This window comes from Oryctolagus cuniculus, chromosome 9 (genome assembly GCF_964237555.1).
Source record: "Oryctolagus cuniculus chromosome 9, mOryCun1.1, whole genome shotgun sequence".
NCBI classification, from domain to species: Eukaryota; Metazoa; Chordata; class Mammalia; order Lagomorpha; family Leporidae; genus Oryctolagus; species Oryctolagus cuniculus.
The window spans coordinates 101,523,196-101,529,536 of record NC_091440.1 but is presented as its reverse complement, the minus strand read 5'-3'; the positions used below and the strand labels follow the sequence as shown (position 1 = coordinate 101,529,536).

Here is a 6,341-nt window from a genome sequence, read left to right as displayed (position 1 = left end):
AGGGACAGGCAATAAATATGTATATTATTACAACACATTTCCAAACCTTGTATATTTTGTCTTTGATTGTGATTTGATTATTTTGTATGTTAGTCTTGAATAATAATAGGCAATATTTATTGAGAACTTACCATGTTGTATATTATGGTTATCTCAATCCTTATAACTTAAGTAGTGTTAATATAATCTTTTTTTTAAAGATTTATTTATTTATTTATTTGAAAGGCAGAGTTTCAGAGAGGCAGAGAGTGAGGGAGAGAGGTCTTCCATCCACTGGTTCACTCCCCAGATGGCTGCAATGGCCAGAGCTGTGTACATCCAAAGCCAGGAGCCAGGAGCATCTTCCAGGTCTTCCATGTTGGTATAGGGGCCCAAGGATTTGGACCTTCTTCTACTGCTTTCCCAGGCCATAGCAGAGAGCTGGATTGAAAGTGGAGCAGCCAGGCTCCAACCAGTGCCCATATGGGATGCTGGCACTGCAGACGGCGGCTTTACCTGCTTTGCCACATCGCCAGCCCGATGTACTCTTTATTTTGCTAATAGGAAAACTTGAGGTTTATAGAAGTTAAGCATCGACCCCCATGCAGCTAGTAAATAAAAGCAGAATTTAAAATCAGATTTATATGACTTCAGAGATGTTAGGTTAGCTATTGTGTCTTCCTAGGGGATTCAACTGGCTTGGAGTCTCTGAAGAATATTAACTCACTGGTTGATTAAGCCAAGGCAAGCTCTTTTAGATACTCTTGAGCATATGTGGCTACCTGTTATGATTTGTATAGGATTTGGCTTCCCCAAGTCATGCAGAAGTTTAAACCTCTAAATCTCAATCATTAATGGGTTGCTGGATTAAGGGTGGAGACCTGATCTAATTGTGGTACCTGGGAGGTGGGAGCTGGTAGGAAGTCTTTAGGTCACTGGGGGCTTGCCCCTTGAAGCAAATACTTGAGAGAGTCTTGGCTATGCAAGCAGTGTGCTGCCTGCTCTCTGATAATTAGCTTGCCATGTGATCCTCCCTTCACGTGATCCATCTGATGCCAGATGAATGGAGCCGCCTGATCTTGGAATGTGAACCTTCGAACTATAAGCTGAAATAAACCTTCTCCCTTTTAGAAGCTTCTCTCAAGTATTTCAGTTAAAGTATTGAAAAACTGGGTGAAGCTGGCTAATACACTACTGAAAGGAGATGTGAATCTCTACCTTCCTAAACATGTTACTCTTAAAGGCTTAAAGATTATGTTTGAATCTGTATATGGCCTTTCTGGACCTTAGTTTTCCAGTTTGAAAATTGTGAAAGTAATTTATGCAACATCAGGGCTTCATACAAAAATATGAAATACGAATTTATTCATGATTCATGTAAATGTATTTGATGACTATAATGATAATCTGAAATAAATCATACCATTGGCTTTGAAATACAGTTTGAGCATGGTAGATGATTAGTCTAGTGGTTAAGACATCTATGTCCCATATTGGAATACCTGAGTTTGAGTCCTGGCTTTATTCCAGCTAATGCAGTCCCTGGGAGGGTGGTGACAACTCAAGAAATTGGATGCCTGCCAACCTTGTGGGAGACCTGGATTGAATTCCTGTCTCCTAGCTTTGGCCCCAACCATTAAAGGCATTTAGGGAAAGAACCAGGAATGGGAGCTTACTGTTTCCATCTCTCAAATAAAAGCTTAAAAAAAAGTTTATGCCTTTTTTCCTTTCCTTTATTAGCTTAAGTCAAAAGCAATGTTTATATACATTAGGAATATTCCAAGATGTGTAAGTACATACTTTTATAGCAGTTCAATGAATGATAGCTTTTTTTTTTTTTAAGCGCTAGTAGCAAATGATACATAGGGAAACTGACATAGGGAAAAAGTTGCACAGAGGATCAATCATATTTAGTCTATTTTTTCAACCCCACTGTTACAGAATTCCATTCATGGTACCTATGTATCCCTAGAAAAAATGAGTTGTACTGGTCAAACTGTACATAAAGAATATTAGACTTTTTTTTGACAGGCAGAGTGGACAGTGAGAGAGAGAGAGACAGAGAGAAAGGTCTTCCTTTGCCGTTGGTTCACCCTCCAATGGCTGCCACAGCCAGCATGCTGCGGCCAGCGCATCGTGCTGATCCGAAGCCAGGAGCCAGGTGCTTCTCCTGGTCTCCCATTCGGGTGCAGGGCCCAAGCACTTGGGCCATCTTCCACTGCACTCCCGGGCCACAGCAGAGAGCTGGACAAGAAGAAGAGGGGCAACCGGGACAGAATCCAGCGCCCCAACCGGGATTAGAACCTGTTGTGCCGGCGCCGCAGGCGGAGGATTAGCCTATTGAGCTGCGGCGCTGGCCAGAATATTAGACTATTAACTCACTTGCCACTGGCACTTTTAAAAAATATATTTATTTATAATTATATTTATTTTACAGAGAGAGGAGAGACACAAAGATCTTCCATCTGCTGGTTCACTCCCCAAATGGCTGCAACCAGGTAGAAGCCAAGAGCTTCTTCCAGGTCTCCCTCGTGGCTGCACGGGCCCAAGCACTTGGGACATTTTCCACTGCTTTCCCAGGCACATTAACAGGGAGCTGGATCCGAAGTGAAACAGCCTGGACTTGACCCAGGGCCCATATGGGATGCCAGTGTGGCAGGTGGTGGCTTCAGCTGCTAAGCTACAATGCCAGCTCCTCTAGAGAGATTATATCGGATGATATGTGTAGATTGCATAGAAATACTATGTCATTTATATAGAGGACTTGAGCACTGGTGGTCTTGGCTACTCAGTGAGTATCCCAGAATCAATCCCTTTCAGATACTGAGGGACAACTGTCCTTATTAGCTCGTTTACTCCTTATGACAACTCAATGAAGTGGATAACTACTTTTGTCCTCACTTTTACAGTTGGGCAGATACACACAGGTTAGGTTACTTCAGAAGATCACATAGGTGGTGGGACTAGAAATCAGATCCAAGCTGTCTGGCTTCAGAATTTGTCACCCTAAAGTTACGTGACGTCTCTGAAAGGGCTCTCAGTACCCTGAGGAAAGTCAGCAAAAAAACAAAAACAAAAACCCAGACTGATGTTGGCACTATACAGGCAATAGATTGGGAAAGGAGTACTGAAAGGAAGTTGCTGGCCTACGGGTGTGTGATAAGTGGCTTCCAAGAAGGTAAACTGGTCAGGACTTACTGAATCTCATATCTGGGAATATCTGAATTCAAGTATTTGGAATGAATATTCCATATAAGTTAGGGAAGTCACCCACTGTCTTTGGGTTTATTCATGATCTAGAAATATAATGTAGCTGAATATACAGATTCTTAGCCTCCTTTGGACTATAATTTTATTTTTACAGAGTTGTAGAATTTACAAAACTCACTTAAATACATGATCTCATTCCAGAACGTATTCTATCTTTTTATAACAAAGGCTCAGAGAAATTAAGTAACTAACTTGACCAAGATTTACACTGGCTTCTTTGCCTTTTTTTTTTTTTTTTAAGTAAAATATCCTTGTCTTATTACGGACAGACTATTCAAACCACCCCCTCTGAAAACAGCAGGTTCTGGCTTTTCCGGGAGCCCCCGAAAGAATACAAATTGGAATCTCCAGAAACAGCTCCGTCTCTGGAGGTGGGAGCCCACATCATGCGTGTCCGTGGGATCTGGGCAGCCTCTGAAGCCACGCAGCCCCCCTTGCCTCCACTCAAGGACTGGCTCTAGTTCACTGGCCCAGAAGGAGACCTCGGTCACTCGACCAGTCATGCCACCTCCATTTCATCCTCCTGCTAAGAATCCAAGCGGCCCCCGCCACTCTGCTGGGTGATTTTCCGACTCTGTCCGGACTATCCCGATAGCCACCGCGTGGCCTACCACAGCCCAGGAGGGTCCTCCAGGCAGCGTCCACTTCTTTCCTGGGAGCTGGCTTCCGCACAAGCTGCCCAAGCCTCTCTACATCTGCATCCCCCGCCTTGGCCTTCCTCTTACGGAGGGGAGTCCCCTTGTTGGGTGGGGTCCGTGGCCAACCCCATCTAGGCCAGGTTCCTGTCAGATGTGGCAGCCCTTATGGACTGTCCAGCATTGAGGGGGGCGGACGCTTCCGGTTGACCTTGTAACCGAACTTCTGCCTCAGGTCCTGCCCTCCTCCTCAGGCGTCGCGCCGCCCCGGGCGCTGGAGCTAACACGCGGCGCCTCTCTCTCTCTCTCTCTCTCTCTCTCTCTCTCTCGGCCACGCGGATTTCCTAGTGGCAGAGCTGGCCGAGCCCCCCTGCCTGTCTTTAAACAGGCTTTGAGCCCAGAGAATTTATGCTGTGGTTTGAAATTCGTCTCCTCACGTACAGAGGCATTGTCTTTCCTTCGTACGCGGCTAAGGGCTCTGGGGGGGTTCAGGCTCCCAGTGCCCCCATCTTTGCTTCCCGGCGAGGAGAGACCACTGCGAGGGTTCTAGGCGGTGGCCCTCGGAGAAGCAGGGAGGCGCGGATGATCGGGCAGCGCGGCGCGCCGCGCCGGGGAGGCAGGCTCGCAGGCTCGCGTCAGGGCACAAAGTCTGGCCGCATGGAGCCCGCGCAGGGAATGTGAGGCGGGGAGCGTACAACCGAAGGCACTCATTTCGCGGCTGCGAGTCGGCCACAAACCTCGGCCCCCGCCCCCTACCCGTTCCCCAGTCTCGGTGAGGACGGTTTGGGGGCGGGTGGGAAAGCGCGTCCTCGGAGCGCCCTCGCGCTCCCTTTGCAGCTCGCGCGCTCCATCGCCTCTCAGCGGCGGCCGGAGAGGCCGGCGATGGCTGCGGCGAGCGCGGACGAGGAGCCGGGAGGGCGGGTCTTGAGGCAGGTGTCAGATCCGCTCGGCGGGGTTCGGCGGGCCAGCCGGGCCCCCTCGCGCCGCCGGTCGTCGCCCCCCGCCCGCCGCGCCGCCGCGCCAGGAGGGCGGGGCCGGGGCGCGCGCTGGTCCTCTGCACGCGGCGCCTGGGTCTGGGGGAGTGCGGGGCGGTCTTCGCCGGCGCCGCGCGCTGCGTGTGTGCGTGTGTGCGTGTGTGTGTGTGTGAGTGAGTGAGAGAGAGAGGGAGCGAGAGAAAGCTAGAGAGAGAGGGAGCGGGGTCGCGCGCGCGCGCGGCAGGCGAGTGAGGGAACGAGGAGCGGCTGGGTGTGAGTGTGTGGGAGTGAGTGTGTGTGGGAGTGGGGGTGAGAGGGAGCAGGCCGACCGGGAGGCTGGGAGAAAGTGGGCGAGGGTGTGAAGGACGCCCGAGCTGGCAGGGGGAGCCGCGGTGGGCTGCGGAGAAAGGAGGCGGCTCCCGGCATCCCGACCCCCTCCCCCTCCTCTCCTTCTCCGACTTCCAGCCGGCTCGGCGGCCCGCGCTTCCACCGAGGCCCCAGCCCGGCTCCGCTGGCCCAGAGCGAGGGAGGAGCCGCCCGCGCCAGGTAAGCGGTCGGCTCGCTTTTCTCCCCCTGGGGAGGGAAGGGGCGGAGGCGCGCCCCCGGGAGTGGGCGAGTGCGGCCCCGTGGATTCGCCGACAATTGGGGGGGCTCGGCCAGGGCAGGGAACGGGGCCGTGCGCTCTCGGGGCCGGGGCTTGTGAAGGCCGGTGGTCGCCTCGGCTCGGGGCGGCGGGGGGCGACGCAGAACCTGGGCTTGGCTGGCGCCGGGAGGGGTCGGTCGGGCGCTGAGCGTGCGGCCGGGGGGACCGGGGTCGGAGGGAGGCGCGACCTCGGCGTGGAGGGACCGTGGTCGCCCTGGGGGTGGCTTGGGGGTGTGGTAGCCCTGGGAATGAATGCTCGTTGGAGTGGGCGCCGCCGCGGGCCGCCCTCAGGAGCGTGTCGTCTCCACGGTCCCTGCTGCCTCCCTCGGACCTGCCACGGTGTGACCGAGGGAGGACGACAATGTGGCGCTCGCCCTGCACTTACTACGTTTTAAACTCCGTATTTGTCTCCTTACGTGTGAATCGCAGGTAGTGTGACGGCCGTTCCCCCTCTGAATAGGAGGCGACCAAATAATTGCTTGGCGTTGGATAATTCTAAGCGGATGACCGAGATCTGAATACTCCCTCTCGGAGGGGAAAAAAATCCAAACCAGATAATAATAACCGGAGTGTTAGGTTCTTTCTTGGATCACAGACTTGTATTCCTACTATTTTACCCGACTCGTGTTTATGAATAGAGATGGGGCATTCATTCTGTTCTGGGAGTGGGGTTATTACACTAACTCGCCGATTGTAACTTCCATGTAAATGTTTCCGATGTGATATTATTTTCCCATTGATTATAGGTGTGTTCCCACGTCTTCGTAGAGTTGGGTTAAACTCTGACTCTATAGCAAATATTGAGTAGCCTAATATGCAACTATTTTCTTTTATGTGGGC

At 51.6% G+C, this 6,341-nt stretch overlaps 1 protein-coding gene across 3 annotated transcripts in view; it reads left to right on the top strand.

Annotated features, from left to right (window-relative positions):
- The first annotated feature begins 4,240 nt into the window (after nt 1-4,240).
- RIMKLB (ribosomal modification protein rimK like family member B) overlaps nt 4,241-6,341 on the top strand; it is a 56,133-nt gene continuing 54,032 nt past the window's right edge. The window contains exons 1-2 of one of the 3 annotated variants that reach the window (XM_051850136.2): nt 4,244-4,656; nt 5,324-5,404. The gene's annotated coding sequence lies outside the window, so the exon portion shown is untranslated. Of the gene's footprint in view, nt 4,657-5,323; nt 5,405-5,692; nt 5,931-6,341 lie in introns of those variants that run through there. The other 2 variants (XM_051850138.2, XM_051850137.2) reach the window with 2 other exon arrangements.